General features: G+C 44.8%; 1 pseudogene; it reads right to left on the reverse strand.

Annotated features, from left to right (window-relative positions):
• Positions 1 to 215: 215 nt before the first annotated feature.
• Positions 216 to 1,391, reverse strand: LOC123090273 (uncharacterized; annotated as a pseudogene).
• Between the last annotated feature and the right edge of the window lie 17,627 nt (positions 1,392 to 19,018).

The raw sequence follows: 19,018 nt of genomic DNA on the forward strand, positions 1-19,018 counted from the left end.
CCACTATAGTCCATCATGTTCCATAGGATTTTTTTGACTGCGCATGTGCTTTTTTTTTTTGAATTTTCACCGGGGGGGGGGGGGGGGGAGATTTCTCCACCTGAATTTTTTTTGTATAGATATGTGGACCAAAGGCCCAGATGAGGCACCGTACATTCACAAGGCCAAGAGAGAGAGAGAGGGGGGTGGAGGGTTTAAACCCCGCAGCAGGGGGCTCAAACAGGGTTGGAGAAACAGGGTAACCAGGCATCCACTGCGTGTTTTAGGTGGCGAGGCAGACGAACACGCCAGAGCACCGCATCGTCTCTGCATCGGCTGAGGAGTCCAGGGAGCGATGGAGGAGCCCTCTGGAAGACCACCGCGTTCCGGTGCTTCCAAAGGTGCCAGCAACAGAGCAGCAGGAAGGTTGGGCCCGTCCCCTCCGGCACCCGTGGCGGCGCGGCGAGGAGGTGAAGCAAGCGGACGGAGGTAGTCTCCAGGGAGCTCTTCCCGACCACAGCCCAGAAGCGTCGGGCGAACGCGCATCCGAAGATGAGGTGATCAGCAGTCTCGAGGGGGGCGGAGCAAAGGGGGCACCCAGCTCCGGCAGCATCGACGATGTGCTTGCGGAGGAGGACGTCCCTAGTGTGGACCCTGGCCTACACCAGAAGCCAAGCGAAGAAACGGACCCGGCTGGGGGCGTAGTTGCCCCAGACAAAAGTCTCGAACGGCACCCCCAGCCCACCAAAGTGGCACAACTGGTAGATGCCGGCCGACAAGAGTAGCGCGCCCTTTGCGCAGCCAGGACGCAGAGACCGCTCGTCCGGCGACTCCGATAGGGTCATGCCACCGATGATCCGAAGCAGCTCGGCACATTCGCGCGCCCCGGCATGATTCAGACGCGGGACCAGCAGTGTGTCGATGCCGAGACTCAGGACCTGGGCCACCGAGGCTTCCGGCGCGGTGGTGTGGGAGAACAGCGAAGGCAGCCGCCACACCAGGGCGCCTCCTGGGAGCCAAGTGTCCAGCCAGAAGGCAGTGGAGCACCCGTCCCCCAACTGGATAGCGGAGATCGCCCTGTAGGTCGGCATGAGCCCCGCCAGGGCAGCCCAGTGGGAACCAGGGAGGGACGCCGCCACCATCGGGGTGAGAAGGGAGCGCCCAAGCTCAGACCAAACCCAAGTGGCCCATGGCGAGTCCTGTTAGGAGTGGAGGCGGTGCAGCAGCTTCAGCAGGAGAGAGCGGTTCTGGACCGGGAGAGCACGCACCCCGAGTCCTCCCTCGTTCTTGGGGCGGACCACCCTCTCCTAGGCAACAAGGCACTGGGCCCCCGACGCCTTATCCGCAGCAGCCCACAGGAAGGAACGTCGAAGAGCATCCAGAGCGCGCAGCACCGACGGCGGCAGCTCCATGGCCGCCATGGTGTAGGTGGGCAGCGAGTCGAGGACGGCGTTGAGCAGGACAAGACGACCCCCAAAGGAGAGGAGCTGCGCCCGCCATCCGGACAGGTAACGCTCGGCCTTGGCGATGAGAGGGAGGAAGTCGTCCATCGTCAGCTTGCGGTTGGAGAGTGGAAGCCCAAGGTAGACCTGAGGGAAGCTCCCAACCTGGCAGCCCAAGACATTAACCATGTCCTCGAGATCACCCTCGGAGACGTGCATGGGCACAACCGTGCTCTTGTGGAAGTTGATGACAAGCCCCGTCGCCGTCGCAAAAGCATCGAGAATGCTTTTCAACCGCCTCACCGCCCCCAGCCCCGCCCGGAGAATGATGAGGGTGTCGTCGGCGTACTGGAGCACCAGCGGCGGCTTACCAGCCACCAGCGGGTGCGCCATCCCCCTGTCTTGCTGGATCATCCGTTGCAGCACATCCGCCACAAGCAGGAAGAGGTAGGGGGAGATCGGGTTGCCTTGGCGCAGCCCCTTCTTACACGTGATCCAGCGCCTGGGGACCCCGTTTAGAAGGACCGCTGACATGGAGGAGCGGAAAATGGCGTCCATCCAGTCACACCAGCGCGCAGGGAACCCCCGCACCTCCATGATCCTCCGAAGGCTCTGCCAGCTGATGGAGTCGAAAGCCTTCGCGAAGTCAAGCTTGAGGACGAGCGAGGGTGCCTTCCTGGAGTCACAACATTGCACAATCTCCACAGCGTAGACGAAGTTTTCGGAGATGCTTCTCCCTTTGATGAAGCCGGACTGGTCGGGGTCAATTAGCCCCGGGATTTGATGCTGGAGTCTGGTAGTCAGGGCTTTGCATACCAACTTGACATCACAGTTCTGGAGCGAGACCGGCCGGAAGCCCGCGGGCGAGAGAACACCTTCGCCTTTGGGCAGCAGCACAATGTGCGCCCTGTTGATGCAGGAGAGATCGGCCGACGAGGAGTAGAACCCGTCGAAGAGCCGCATGACGTCACCGGCCACCGTTGCCCAAGCCGCTTGATAGAAAGCTGGCCCAAGGCCGTCGGGACCAGGGGCACTTGTCCTATCAAGGGCGCGGACGGCGTCCTCGACCTCCCGCAGCTGGAACGGGGCTTCCGGCCTTGCACCATCCACCATGGGCACCCCCAAGTAGAGAGCGGCCAGGTCGAAGCCCCAGACGGGCTCCCTGACCGTGCCCAAAAGGGCGGTGTAGAAGGCGTGCAGGGCCTCGGCTTTGGCAGCATGGCCGGCGACCACCGTGCCGCCGACGTCCAGCTCCCGGATCCGGTTCGCCCGGAAACGTTGCGAGGCCTGGGCGTGGAAGAACCGGGTGTTCTCGTCCCCTTCACCCACCCGTCGGAACTTCCCACGCTGCCGCCAGAACGCGGCCTGTTGGTGCACCGAGAGGGCCAGGGCGGCACGAGCGTCCCGCCGGAGATCACATTCATCCCCTGAAAGCTGACGGTACTCTTCTAGGAAGTCAAAGAGGTCAATAATAAATCTGCAGTTATTGTCGAGTCGAGGGACAAACCGGTGATTAGCTTTCCAAACCTTTGCCGCGTGTCGAAAGGACTTGACCCTAGCCGCAATGTTGCGAGCACCGTCCAGAATAAGAGAGGGGCGGCCCCAGGAAGGGGCGGTGGAAGAGAGGAAGAGGGGGTCGAGAAGCCACTTATTTTCAAACCGGAATTGGCGCGAAACGGGAACATGGGTGGAAGCTGTGACCAACAGGGGGAAGTGATCAGAGGTCACCCGAGGGCGCGACGCCAGCGAGGAGTTGGGAAGGGCAGAATCCCAGTCGGCGTTGAAGAACGCGCGGTCGAGGCGTGCAAGAGTGGGGGGGGGGAGCGACGGTTCGTCCACGTGAATAAGAGATCGGAGAGAGGGAGCTCGAGCCAGGACAAGGAGGCAATGAGGGTATTAAACCTGGAGGAGAGTGAGGCAGAAAAGTTGGCATTGTTTTTCTCCTCCCGGTACCTGATGAGATTAAAATCACCGATGGCAAGCCAAGCACCATGCACCGATGGCGCAAGGGAGAGCATTTCATCAATGAACTCTTGCATTAGCGAGTGGTCGGACGGCGCGTAGACGTTGGAGATAGAGAAGGAGAGGTCGGAGGAGGTCGAGGAGAGGACGGTGGTCAGGGCGAAGCGACCGGAGTGAGAAGAGACCAGGGAAAGGGCGTTCGGATCCCAAGCCGTGACAAGCCCCCCGCGGGAGCCGTCAGCCTCCACACACTCGAAAGCAGCCAACCTAGGAGGGATGAAGGTTCGGGCCTTGAACACGGACACCGCGGAGAGCTTTGTTTCCTGGATACACGCAATCAGGGGGTTTGCATCACAGATAGCCTTACGCACAAGCACACACTTGTCATCATCCCCCAGCCCCTGGACATTCCAAGACAAGATAGACATGGTAGAAAGGCCTACACTATCCATAACCAGAGAAAGCACCATGGGAGGGGGGATAACACCAACAACAGAACACACGACTACGAATGCCATACACCGGCAACATGGGAGAAAAGAGACAAGAGGTGAGCGAGATACAAGCGCCGGCCCGAGACGAGGCAACGGCGCACGGAAAGAGCCCCCCGGGCGTGCTAATCATCGGCAGTGGACGGCACCGGAGCAGAGGGGATGGCCGCCGCTACGCGCAACTCGGACACAGCATTCATTCCCAGAGGCCGGAGGACGGCCGAGACAACATTGCTCTCGAGCGCTTTAGCTCGAAGCAGGGACGAGCATCCTTTCAGGGAGTCCTTGAGCTCCCGCTGCTTGTTAGCCTTTGCAGTCATGGAGATATACTGCGCAGGCTCTTTCTGAGCCAGGCGACGGCTGAACCGAACGGGAGCCTCAAGGGCAGCAGCAGCCACCGGCGCATGTGCTTGGCTTCTCAGTGTGATGATACAAAATGCAAATCCAGACATAGATTGCTGAATGACGTGTGTACTTGCCATTTCGTAAGAAAATCATGTTTGTTTATGTTCTATACACATATAAACGGAATTAAAGGCTAGCAACTATAAGTACATACCTTTCTTTTTGGCACATTTCAAATGGGCATATATTTTCACAAAAGTTTGTAACCGCATGTGTTTCCATAGCGCCTAGCAGACCCCCACTATTTTGTCGCTCCGCTGTAATCCCAAACATTAGCCTATTGGACCCCACCTTTTTGTTCATAATCCCAAAGTTTGTCGCTCTGCTGAACACAACACCTTGATTCGAGCCATACGAATTTGCAAGAATCCTTCAAGGCTACTCAAGTTAACCAACTTTGATGAGCACCACACAACGTTGCCTTCGCATCACCCCGCATGGTCAAACTTAAGCATGTCAGCCATGATGCCATCAACAAATGTGAATTGCCCATCAACAAGACGATCGACCCAAAGCCCGCCTCAGAGATGGTCTGGGGGTTGAGCATGTCAACATGCGATGGGATGCGGGTTGAGGCCAACAATCTACATGTTAGCATCAACCTACTACTTTTCTAGAACATGGCTTGACATTTCTAGAACTAAAACTTGTGATTCGGGTGTGTGACCCTACAATGGATTTAGACTAGGCAAGAGTGAGGTGACCAGTTCGCCAGACCAGGTTTTATGCTAGCTCTACGCCTCGACCAGAACCCTAGTATTATCTATGTGTTCCTCTTCATTATATGCACTAGCTTGCGCTCGCGTGGATATTCGCTCCTTGTGACATAGCCATAATTTTTAATGTGATTACCTTTTGTCATTACGAATTAGAACTCAATGTACGACCTTTTTTGTGTTCACCCTTCAGATTGTTGAACGTGCATGCATTCATTTTTTGATTCACCGTGCTTGCATAAGTACTTCTGTCCTTGTTATATAATTAAGTGAAATTATGATATAGTCATGTTTATTTTGAACATTAGGGCCTTGTTTAGCATTTTTTTCTAAGGGCCCTAAATCCCTACAGACTGGTCTGATTCAAATCCATTTTGATCTTAAGAACAGGGTTTGCCATCAATACATATATGCTAACTGGTACCAATTTAAGTCTTTAGTTATCCTGAAAGGTTTGGGAGGAAATTTTCAATTTTCCTATATTGATTATGGAGAGAAATAAATGCCTAAATCAAATCTTCACATAAAAAAGGTTAAAATGCATGTATAATTATAAACGAGCTAATATTTATCGATGCCTAAATTTAAACATCAATACTAGCTAAGTTTAGCTCTTCAACAAACATAGGACGTCAATAAACATAACCATTTGGATAAGTATTGATTCCAAAAATTAATATCTCATAAAAATAACATGTTAATATCCGCATAGTTTAACTATATATATGAACCATGAATGTACTCATACTTTCATCTGTTCGAGTTTGGAAGAATATCTGACAATACATCATCGATACATGACGAACATGGGTAAAGGACTAGTGGGAACCAACAAGACATTGATATGCTTGTGGTTGGTGATGCTGCTTCTCCTTTCATCTGGTAGGAACACAATTAACCTACACATCTCTAGTTCAAACTAATCCAAGTTAACTTAATTACTGATTCTTATTGTTTGCTAATGGATGCAGAAGACATGGGATCTGATGGTTGTGAAGCTCATGATAGCCGAACCTGGGATGGCAACATGTGTGTAAAGCACGGCACCTGCAATGTGGTCTGCCAGAAAGAGGGTTATGACAGAGGCCGCTGCTACGTGACCGTATGCAGGTGCTACAAGAACTGCGCTGGTCTACCAATTTAGGCATATGTCATTTCGTGCATGCTGGATCGGTGCTATTGCTATGAGTCTATTCATAACTCTGTCACATAATATAAGAACGTTTTTGACACTAGTTAGTGTTAAAAACGTTCTTACATTTTGGGACAGAGGGGTAAATTAAGAGGCTCTCTATACATGCAATAATAAAGGATTCGTGCTTGATGGTGTAATGTTCGCTTGCTCTTTTTTTGCCTGCTTTTGCTTGATTATAATTAACACTGCTCATTGCAGCCATCATCTATTAGTTTTCAATGGTAACGTTAGTAAATTATTGAGAGAACAACCTTTTTCCACCCGCAAAAAAAAAACTTTTTCCACGAGATCGAGGGACGTGCGGCTACGATCACTACCCTATTTTTTTTTCTCGTTGGTCTCTTGGACATCTAAAGCCCAGCAGGGCCAAATAATGGCAGATCATCCATTTTGTTACAGGAGCAGCGGCCCAGCCTGTATAGCAGGAGCAGCGGCCCAGCCCATATAGCGATCTGTAGTTACTTACGAGCTTTTGCAAATCGACCCAATGGCCAAAAATTCTTAAACTCTTAGATCTGATGATGGCCTTGATGGCTTGAGAGGGCAGGAAAGGTGCTCAGTTATAATGTATCTAAATAACTCCTAGCCCATGTATATTTGTCTATTTGCCATGGTTAGTTTCTTGCGGTTTAGCATCCTTTGTGATTTTAACATTTATGTGGTTAGCTTAGTGCAGTTTAGCATCATTTACACTTGAACATTTATGTGGTTATTTCTTGCAATTTAACATGGTTTGCATTTTCCATACTTACGTTTAGTTCCTTGAATTGACAGTCGTTTAAGTTTTAATACTTTAAGGGTTAGTTTGTTGCAATTGAATGTCATTTACACTCTTAACACTTAAGTTGTGTTCGCACACGAACACGTTACCGTTTACCTTCGACGCCGGGGATGATGCACCGCAGCTCACGTCGAAGGAGACCCGTCCGGAAGCGCGGTACACAGGCAATCCGGCGGGCGCTTTTGTAAACCCGAAACCCCGCACGCCCGGGAGGGACCCCGGCCCGTCAGAGCCCGCGGCGGCTATGGGCTGCCCTAGGTCGGCCTGACCGCCCCTAGGGCCTCGAGGTTCGGCGCCCTGCAACAAGAAGAACGAACGAAGAACGAGGAAGAAGAAGAATTAGGGTTAAGGAGAAAAGACAAAAGAAAAAAGTGGTAGATGAACTGATCAATTGTGTGTTGTTCAATCGACCGTCACCCCTTAGATATATAAGAGGCGGCTAGACTTCCTGTGCAAGGAAAAGTCTTGGATTCACGTCCAAAACCCTAGTCAAATTAGGATTGGTTTTGTCTGAACTTTCCAAAACTGTTCGGTTTAAACTAGCTGCATCTTACGGGTCTTTTTAGTGGTGGTAAACTATCTTGGATGGAAACGAGCCCAAAAGCAATCTTGACCGTTTCGACGAGACGAACAACTTTCATGTTGAACGTTTTTTGATCAGAGGTCATCTTAAGGGTAAAATCGCTCGCACAAAATAGGTTATTATTCGCGCTACCTCGCGCAAATCGGGCTATTACTCGCGCTACCCATCAGACATGTGTCTGGTGGGGCGCACCACTTTTAGCCTCCTGATAGAGCTGCATTTCGATGGCTCTAACTTTTGCATACGAATTTGGATTAGAACTATTCTTATATCAAAATCAATCGTTTCAACGAGACGAAAACAATCCGTGCAGATCATTTTTACATACGAGGCAGTCTTGGGGGCGTAATGTGCCGAATAGTGTTCTTAATACAAAATCTCAGTATTTCGAACACAACTTTGGCCTTCGAGATGAGATCGGATGGCGATGGCCCAAACTTCAAAGATGTTCGTATAGACAATACGAAACTTTTTTATGTAGATCACTTATCCATTTGAGGCCATATTAATTAAGTTCTTGACCGTGCCAAAATCTTGTGTCAACACATGCCCCCCTGTTTTTCGGCAAAACTTGGATGCCGAAAAATAATTTGCTCAGAGTTTGTTCTAAGGACGATGTCAACACTCCATCAGCCACTTTGCATGTGCTTAGGGCGGTAAATATATATCGGCCATTATTTGTTTGAATCCTTGATGCAAACTTTGGTGAAACCTTCTCAACTTCATTAACAATCCAATGATAAAGTTTCATAGATATGTATCTCAAGGTCATTTTCGGAACCATATTAACCCTTTTGCTAGGATTTTGCAGATAATCAACAATAAACTTTCTCCAATCCTTATTTTCGCCTGCATAAGAAAAACTCATTAGTTGCCCAAGCGGTGGACTTCGATTCGGCCTTACCTATTCTGACGAGACTAAGCATCGGCTATTGATAGAAATACAATGCACCATGAGTAACATAGTAGCCGGATGCTTTGCTGTGCCAACTCTTTTGAATTGTCATGTCTAGATGTGGGAATAATTTCAAAGCAACCCAAGGAGGATATTACATCTAGACGTGCCTCAAGATAAATTATAAGTGATTCGTCAAAACATTGATAACGCTTGGATATTTGTTGCACTACTCATAATGAATCACCGAAAGCCTCAATATGTATAGCACCTATAGCAAATAAAAGATTCAATCCGAATAACAATGCATATTCGGCTTTGATTAACATTGCATAAAAATATTCTAAGCGGCATAAGGCTTCAAAAATAGTACCATAAGGAGATATATAAACAACACCAACACTTTGGCCATTGCTACGAATTGAACCATCAAAATATAATCTCCATAGTACAAGAGAGACAAGGCTAATATCACTGAACATGTACCTTGTCTCGGTCTCCAATTGAACTAAGGACGATGTTAGAATTCCACACCGGTCATGATCAGATAGTTTCTTAGGACGATAGTTAAGTATCGTCCGTTACCATGAGCTCCATGTAGAATTCATCCACTAAAGCATGTATAGCCGAAATAAACAAATAAAATAGCAATAAAATATTTCGGCCCCTTTGTATTAGCAACAAAAATGAAACTAACCAAATGTATAGTGATTTGGTAATACCCTCTCATGATATAGAAAATTATGTTGCATCCATGGACCAAAATGAATCCATGGAGGGTAAATGATCATACCTAGGGATGAATTCCATGGCAAAGGCATCAACGACATGGTTGAAGAAAATGGATGATGTGCTAACCGAAGATTTTGATGTTGTGATGCGCACCTTCGGCTTAATTGTTTGTTGCTTTCATTCTTTTCCTTCTTCACTTTTATTGTACTTGTTGCAAAAGAAGCATGCACATCATTTTTGTTTTGATTGATCTTCTTGGGAACCCATGCCATGTTCTTCTTTCTCAGCTCTTGTGCACTAAGATTTTGTAATTCCTTCTTTTGCCAATATGATAAGGCGAGTGAGCACCTCGACTGTGATTTTGTTTCAACCAATGGCAACTCTCTTTGGGCCTTGTGCACCCTCAACTTCTTTTCTTCAGATTTGGCACTCTGATTTTTACCAATTGATTGTTTCACTTCTTTGCCTTTTGTAGCCAATGTCAACACTTTAATTGGCTATTTGTTATTTGAGATCACATCTGAAGTAGCACACTCACGACCATCTCTTTTCACGTGGTAAACTTGCTTTACCACCTCTTTCTTCTTCCTTGAGCTCTGGACCGATTCCTTATGATTGAAACGGTCTTTGATGTGTGATTGTTCAAATGTTGATTTTCTTGGAGCTGCATAATATTGGTGAGATGGTCTAAAATAAGATGGAGAATGTGCCCTTGTATCATACCTGTCCCATGATGGATATAGATCTATATGAGTATAGGGAGGCATCCACGGTATTGGCATTGGCGGCCCAAAATAAGGATAAGAATATGTTGCATTAAAATTCTCACTTTGCCAATACCGATCCTCATATTTGCGCCTTGGGGGTGATCTTGGTTTCTTTGCATGATTTGGTCGATAAGCATTTTTCTCTTCACTCTTCTTTTGATATTTATTCAATAGTTCAGCAAAGGTGATTTTCGATCTCCTACACTTGCGCTTATTTCGGCCTTTGTTTTCTTTTGGTTTGCTTTCATCGATCATTGGATTTGCTTGCTGCCCCCAGTCCTTGGCGTCTCCATTGTAGCTTCGATGGAATTCTCGCCCTCAAGATTATGTTCGTTATACTCTTCAACAACTTCTTTACTTGAAAGTTTGATCCCATCACCTAGATCTTTTACATTCTCTTTAAATGGATCGGCTTGAAGTAGCCGATGCAAAAACTTTTTGCCATCTGGACCAATCGGAATAGACTGGTCATTTCTTGGTGTTTCAACAAACTTTAATCGTCCTTTATCAATGGCCGATTTAACTATTTGACGAAACATATTGCAATCCTCAAAATTATGTTTGAACGAATGATGAAACCTACAATACATTCGACCTTGAATTGATGGCTTGACATGATGATCAAGAATTCTTATGTAATTATTTTTTAGAAACAAATCAAATATTTGATCACACATGCTTGAATTGAAGGCAAACTTTTTATTTTCTAGCCGATCGTGCTGTGAGAACGGCTTTGGAGTTAAGCAAATGAATGATTTAGATTTTGTATCACCCCATTCGGCTATGAATTTTATTTTGCATTCTCTTACCGATGTCATTGGATAAGAAACTATACTTGCATCGATTTGCTCAGAAGATTTTAACCTTGGCTTTAAATTTCTGAAATGAAAATAGTTAGAACATACATGTCTCAATTGAGACCAAGTGTAAGCCAAGTAAGAAATAAGCAAAGCTACCCAATTAGATTTGAACTTTAGACAAAGCAATGGGGAAAGCCTTGGTGTAACAATAAGTCATTATCGGTCTTTATAAATGGTGCAATGGGTTGACCGATATGTTCCATAACAATTTTATTGCTAACAAGTAAATTACCCTTCTTCATTGGTCTTTCAAAATTACTTATGAGAATATTTCTTATAGATGCATCAATAATGAAGTTCCGACCAAATCTGAAAATAGGTAAATTACTCGCTATGCATACCTCTTCAAATACGTTGGGAGAGCATGATGGTGGTGTGACTTGAACAATATCTAGCTTCGTCTTTGGATGACTCTCCAACGCCTTTTCATCATATTTTTCTTTATTCCGTGCATCATTACCTTGAAGATCCTTATCAGCCGAACTTTGTTCGGCTACTTGCTCTTGTCCTTGAGGCTTGTCAATTTCTACGGCACGGAACTCATAGGGCAGGAAGTAGGTTCCCTTAACTTCAGAAAAATCAAGCACAGTCGTTTTGCTATGCTTGCCATGCCCTTTCTCAATAATGCTTGCCGCTTTGGGTTTGATGGACTCAGAATATAAACTATTTGATTCGACTTTTTCAACCGAAGCACCTTCATGTTCCGAATCATCCTTCTTTTCATTGATTCTACCAATTGGCAATGCTTCTTTTATTTGAGCCAATTCCTTCTCTATTTGTTTCTGGCGGCGAGCGGCAAAATTGGCTTTAAGTTTTTTCTCAATTTCAGCCCACTCCGGATATGATTGCCCCCTAATGCTTTTAGATTCTTTCGGCAATGACACACGAGTGTCGCCGAAATTTTGCAATTGTGTAGGGGGTGTATAATATGATGTAGTACTAAGTGAAGGCATATGCTTTGTTGTAAAACCATATTTTTGCTCGCCAATTTTATCAATTGGCAAAGATTCATCTTCTTGCAAAACTCTAGCTTTTATTGCAGCATAATCAGGAAACAACCCATTTTAATATTGTTCAAGGCAAAGAGCATTAATTCTCTTGTTTTGTGCCAAGCTCTTTTTTAATGCAGCCACAATTGCTTCTGGAAGGGATTGCTCCGCAATACTTTCAGATTCTTTCGGCAATGAGGTGTTGCCGAAATTATGCAATTGCGTAGAGGATGCATCATATGCTACAATATTAGATGATGACATGTGAACTCCTGGAAAATTTTCACTTATTCGGCTATGACCATGAAGGTGCGGAGCCGAACTATGAGCATCTACAGTTGTATACGGTGACGAAAAATAATAACATGAGGTGTAGCATATGACGGTTGGGAGTAACTGGCCGAATATCTAGTAGTAGCATGGCCAATTCTCTCATCCATCGGCAATGTTGGATTTACATATTGCAAATTAGTTGCCGATGAATAAAAGGATGACACACTTTCTTGTGTGCTATTGGGAAGTTTAACATGAGGTGTTTCAAATTGATTAACCAAACTCATCATGTTGTTCATCGGCATATGAATTTGTGGGGTTGCCGATGCATGAGAGTTAGGAGACATATGTTGTACGTTGCAAAAACCATAAGAATTTGAAGCATGAAGATTATTTTGCATCGGCCCTTCCGCATAATTAGATGCATGATTGATAAAAATAGGGCTAGCCGATACATTATGCTCATTAGGCGACCTAACAACAACATATGCATTATTTGCATCAACAAAGGGGAATTGGTGTTCATATTACCTTTGTAGATTGCAAAACCCTAGATGACGATCTCTTCGTAGCAAGAACGGGTCGGAGACCGTTCAAAGCTTCGTCCCCAGCGGAGTCACCAAAAAGTGTGTTCGCACACGAACACGTCACCGTGTACCCTCGACGCCGAGGGTGATGCACTGTAGCTCACGTCAAAGGAGACCTGCCGGAAGCGTGGTACGCAAGACAATCCGGCGGGCTTTTTTGTAGACCCGAAACCCCACACGCCAGGGAGGGACCCCGTCAGGGCGCGCGAGGGCTATGGGCTTCGCTAGGTCGGCCTGACCGCCCCTAGGGCCTCGAGGTTCGGTGCCCTGCAACAAGAAGAACGAACGAAGAACGAGGAAGAAGAAGAACTAGGGTTAAGGAGAAAAGATAAAAGATAAAAAGTGGTAGATGAATTGATCGATTGTGTGTTGTTCAATCGGCCGTCACCCCTTAGATATATAAGTTGCGGCTAGACTTCCCGTGCAAGGAAAAGGCTTGGATTCACGTCCAAAACCCTAGTCAAATTCGGATTGGTTTTGTCCGAACTTTTCAAAACTGTTCGGTTTAAACTGGCTGCACCTTGCGGGTCTTCTTAGTGGTGGTAAACTATCTCGGATGGAAACGAGCCCAAAAGCAATCTTGACCGTTTCAACGAGGCGAACAATTTTTACGTTGAAAGTTTTTTGATCAAAGGTCATCTGGAGAATCATATCGCTCACGCAAAACAGGCTATTATTCACGCTACCTCGCGCAAATTGGGCTATTACTCGCGCTACCCATCAGACATGTGTCTGGTGGGGCGCGCCACTTTTAGCCTCCTGATAGAGCTGCATTTCGATGGCTCTAACTTTTGCATACAAACTCTGATTGGAACTATTCTTATATCAAAATCGATCGTTTCGACGAGACGAAGACAATCCGGGTAGATCATTTTTCCATACGAGGCAGTCTTGGGGGCGTAAGGTGCCGAATAGTGTTATGAATACAAAATCTCAATATTTCGAACACAACTTCGGCCTTTGAGATGAGATCGGATGGCGATGGCCCAAACTTCAAAGATGTTTGTATCGACAATACAAAACTTTTTTTATCGTAGATCACTTATCCATTTGAGGCCATATTAATTAAGTTCTTAACCGTGCCAAAATCTGATGTCAACAAGTTGTTAGTTTGTTGCAATTGAATGTCGTTTACACTTTTAGCACTTAAGTGGTTAGTTTGTTGCAATTGAACACCATTTATACTTTCAACACTTACATGGTTAGTTTCTTGCAATTTAACATCATTTATATCAAGTGACTTGTATGGGTGGAATTTAAAGATGACACCTTTGAAATTGCACCATGCATATCACATGCAGAGTTGGCATGTGCAACTATGCCGCCACGAAGCAATTTGATGTAGAGTCAGTCATGAAAAAAACATAGAAGTTTGCCTCACTTCAATTAAAAAATATGGATGTATGGATAAACTGATTGCGGAGCCCGGAATCTGTTCCTTGACTACGGTCGGCAAAGTTGTGACGCAGACTCTTGGCCTTCCTAGAAGCACAAACAATTTCAAAGACAAATATATTATGGTCCCCGCATATTTTAGGTTTCCACTTTCTCTTGCACCGGAATGGGGTGAAGAAAGATGATTTCTGAGTAGAGCATGCATTTCCCACGGAGTAGATGCGTTATCCGGTATATGATGCAGAAAATTATAGAATATTGGACACATGCATGTTCCCTTTTGACCCCGATGTCGCCCCTCTAGGGAGACTCGGGTGGTTCCCCACCCATAGCTGCCCAGCTTGCCTAGCACCATTCCCCCTCCCTCTTTGTTGGTCGAAGTCACTGGTGGAAAATCCCACGCATCCACCAAGACCAAGGATGACAGTGGGTAGGCATCCTTGTCGAGTCTTGATTCAGTCCTGGTGCTTAGATTTTGTGGGACATTGTTGTGATAGTCTTGCTCCTACGCCCTCCCATGTTAGCGTTGTGGGCTATGCTTGCAACCGTATCATGGTGTGGTGTCTGCTCCTCTAGACTATTCTTGTGCATCCCATGTCACTCCTGTCATTCATGTTGTCATGCCTCTGTTCTCACAGTCATCCCTGACCAGTTCTGGCAGCGGCCGTGCCAGATCTGACTCTCCCGCCTCCTGTCACCTAATCTCCACCCAACAGATGGCTCTGGTCATTGTACACGGGTGATGCTGGCGTTGTCTGGTTGTAGGTTGTCTGAGGACCCCTAGTTTGTAGCAGAGCAGGCATCGCGGGTAACCCCCTCTTTCCTCGACTCATGTATGATGAGGGCGTGTCTTTGGACTTTCCGACCTTCCCTCTCTAGTCATGTTTGGAGTTGTCATTTGTCTTGGATGGATTCATCTTTCGTGCCTACGTGCTCTCTTCTGCCCCCCTAGGTTTGTGCATGTCCATCCCCTTGTTCCTCCTATGGCCTAGGTGGTGATATTTGAACTAATGTGCTCTTGGATTGTTGATTGAGCAATTATGTAGATACAGGAGCTAGAACTAAGGGTGCTCAGGCTGGGAGCAAAACTAATCTATATCTATGTCTATATCTATACCTACTAATAAAGCAAGGTGCATTTCGTCAATTTTTTAATCCGTTCACCGCCGAAAAGATTTTTTTCCTATCCCAGGTGGTACTAAATTCTTATGCGTTCGTGTGCTAAAAAAAGGCTTTTCTAGAATTTCATACGTGGGCCGCGCGCTATGGCCCAGCGTAGCCAGCCCACTTATTTTCTTGCCCATACAGCAGTGAAAATTCTATTTTCCGCACAGGGCAACAAATAGTGGGAGCTTCGCATAGGACAACTAATAATGGCTGCCCCATTTTTCTTTGTTTCTGTGTTTTACTTATATTTTTATTCTCCTTCCCCTATCTCTTATTTCACTTCCAAGTTTATTTTTCTTATCAAATTTATTTCATAAATTGAAAATTCTCAAAAAACACTCATAATTTCAAAAAAAATATATCAAATTATAGAAAATTTTCAGAATTCCAAATTGTGTTGCTATTTTGAAAAATATTCAGAACTTGAAAAATGTTTCCCATTCTTTCGAAAACTTTTATTGTTTTTCAAAATTGTTCAAGATTTCTAAAAAGAAAAAGGCAATTTAAAAAATGCTCCATACTAAAAAAATATTCTTGTTTTAGTGAATTTTTTACAATTCAAAATAATGTTAAAAGATGCACATTTTCAAACAATGTTATGAATTTTCAAGACATGTTCCTGTTTCAAAAAAAGTTCACAAATTCAAATAATGTTCATGTTTTTATAAAAAAATCTTTGTGTTTTCAAAAAATATTTGTGAATTTTAAAAGATGTTTCTGTTTCAAATTTGGTTCACTTTTTTTGAAAGAGTACATATCTTTCGAATAACTGTTTAGGATTTAAAAAATGGGTCATGTTTCCCACAATATTTAGAAACTTCATACCTTAAAATGTCCTAGATTGACATGAAAAGTAGATTGAATAATTCATGGGCCTTCTCTAGCGTACAATGACGTAAGAAAACTCTTAAATGCCCTTGATCAATGGATAGTAAAATAGCGGATTGATTACTTCACACTTGGCGAAACCGATAACCTAAATGTTCATTTTCACGTGCGCACAGGGTTTTGCTTGCGCATATAATTCTCACTAACTTTAAGTTCATACTAATTTTTCTCCCGTTGCAACGTATGGGATACGTGCTATAGAGCAAAAAGCAAGTGAAGTGTATCGGGCATCTCAAGGTTGGAGACGTGGAGTTCTTTTACTTGGTGGTGAACTGAAGATAACTAAAAATTGTTTGGTGTCACAGCCCTAGCTTAGTCTTTGCCTGTCATTGCATGATCATCATTTCATCATGTTTAAATTCAAATGAATTTGAAATGGGGATAGCTGAAAGCCCCAGAAATCATTTTGGAATGATCAAGATAAAAAAATTGCTTCAAATAAGTCCAAGAAAATGTTTCTGTTTCTCTCTCAAAATATTGGCAAGAGGTAAAATTCAAACCAATATTTTTAGGAGCCCAATTTTTTTTATTTTGGGCATTGGAGTTAATCCAATATTTTTAGGAGCCTCCCTCTCCGAATTATTTTGTATATTTTACATCTAACCACATAATTATTTTCACAAGCATATAAAAAGTTTGATTTTAAGTCAAAACAAAACAGACTGCCCACCGTAGGCCACCTCTAATGCCCAAAATAAATATTTTTGGGCTCCTAAAAATATTGGTTTGAATTTTACCCCTTGCCAATATTTTTAGAGAGAAACAGGAACATTTTCTTGGAGTTATTTGAAGAAATTTTTTTATCTTGATCATTTCCAAAATGATTTCTGAGGCTTTCAGCTATCCCCATTTCAAATTCATTTGAATTAAAACATGATGACATGATGATCATGCCATGACAGGCAAAGACTAAGCTAGGGTTGTGACATTTGGTTGGCTCTATTACGCTTCCCCTTTTGCTCTCCCGGTGCTGCTGTTGTGGTTCACTACTTTTATTTTAGTAAAAGTACTGTTTACCTCAGAGTCAGTAGATTCTTTGGAGGGTTTCCAGCTTTCGCCTGCCCTCCTTTTCTTGGATCTTGCTTGATCCTGGTGTGGATGGTTGGTTGGTCTTTGTACCTCCAACATGTAATGGGCTTCAACTCTTTTAACCAGTGCTCATGGCAACTTTTGGTTTGATTAGTGATGGTTGTCAACATTTTGTAAAAATTAACACTGTTTTCTTTATAGGAAATCGGAGAGGGAGGCCTCTCTTTTGCTAAAAAATGACCAAGGTGGTTTTGGGTCTTACGATGTTGGGCTGGTGGACTCGTAACTTGGTGATGTGGTTTGTATGCTCGCTTAAGCAGTGTCGGTTCAAGGTGGATGGTCATTTTGAAGTTGTGTTGCTTGTGGTTCAGTCGTTATAGTCGTCATCATTGTTACAGTAGATGTGTGGGTCATTTCATAGCTGACTAAAGTCCATGCGGTGGATAGTTCTTCATTTCTTGCCTCGTGTTTTACTTTTGCTTGAATGTTGGATTCATTCATATTCTGGTCAAAAAATGCAGACTCTTTGGTTGGTGATCCTTTTTTGTGTGAAGAAAGGCACCCAAAGGGCATCTCACATTTGATAAATATCAAGGAAAACAACCAGTACAATGGAAAGACAACTAGACACAGAATGACAAGTAAACAATAAAACTACACTGAGAAACATACTAGCCTTCTTCTTCCTTTGATTGATTGTCGTTCGCCGAAGATTGAAAATCACATCAAACCAATAGTAAAGAAGAGGGACACCTGCAAACGCCCATGCCATACCAGGCTTTAAAGACCACAATAACCACTTGTCACTTGAAACGATATCTAAAAATCGCCGAAGAAACATCAATTGGAGCATCACCCTATGCATTACAGGATTGCAGTCCATTGCCACCAGTCCAGAGAGTTGGAGAAACCAAAACATGCCTAAAAACAATGAAAGGCGATGTCAAAGTCGCTGCACCAATACCTAATCAATTGCACTCCTTCATAGACACATCAACTGCCCATATTCAAAGACAACAAACAGATTTGGTGATGCAAACTCTGACAACCCCTTCGTCGGTGCCGGATCGGGCGTCGTGCAGGTAGGAAGAGGCCGAAGAAACCTTATTCAAACACACCATCATCGCCACCACCTCGTCGATACCGCCAGAAAACCAAAACCTAAGTAAAGGACAAACATAACAGATGGCTCCCAACTCCTCTTGCCACTGACGAGGCCGCCTGACAGGGGAGAGAATGGGGACCAAGCCGACTAGGGTTGGTGATAATGAAATCATATGCATATCTCCTACATTTTTCAAATAAAAAATTCAACAATAGTGGTATATCTCGCTTTTTAGGCGTCTATGAGCATCATTGTCAACATTTGGAAAAATGGTGCATTGAATTAAAAGTGAAGAAACAATGGAGCAGCTAGACAAATACCATAGAACAAATTGTAGATGTATATTCCAAACTGTCATATTTGCTCGTGTGTGTGTGTGTGTGCACGCGCGCGCGTGTGTGCATCTTGTTCCACTAGATAAAATAGAAACCCCCCACGTCTCCATCTCTCAAACTGTATATGGGTCACCCATTCTTTGGCGTCGTAAACTTCCACCTTAATGAAATGCATGCGGCTCTCTTGTGTGCCGCTTGTTGGTGGCCTAATTCGAGTGATGATCATTCAAACGTACATCACATCACTAACACTATCAATTTAGCCAATCTTGACCTCCATACATAGGCCATCATGTCCCACTGGATTGCCGTTTCCAATTTTCCATGTGTTATGCCTATGGCTCGAGTGTGATGACTATCTTGCCTTTTTTTGCAAAAAATCTAAATTAAATAGATCTAGACATGGATGGTTGAATGGCGTGTGTACTTTCCAATCGGTAAG

This window comes from Triticum aestivum, chromosome 4B (assembly GCF_018294505.1).
Source record: "Triticum aestivum cultivar Chinese Spring chromosome 4B, IWGSC CS RefSeq v2.1, whole genome shotgun sequence".
Lineage (NCBI taxonomy): Eukaryota > Viridiplantae > Streptophyta > Magnoliopsida > Poales > Poaceae > Triticum > Triticum aestivum.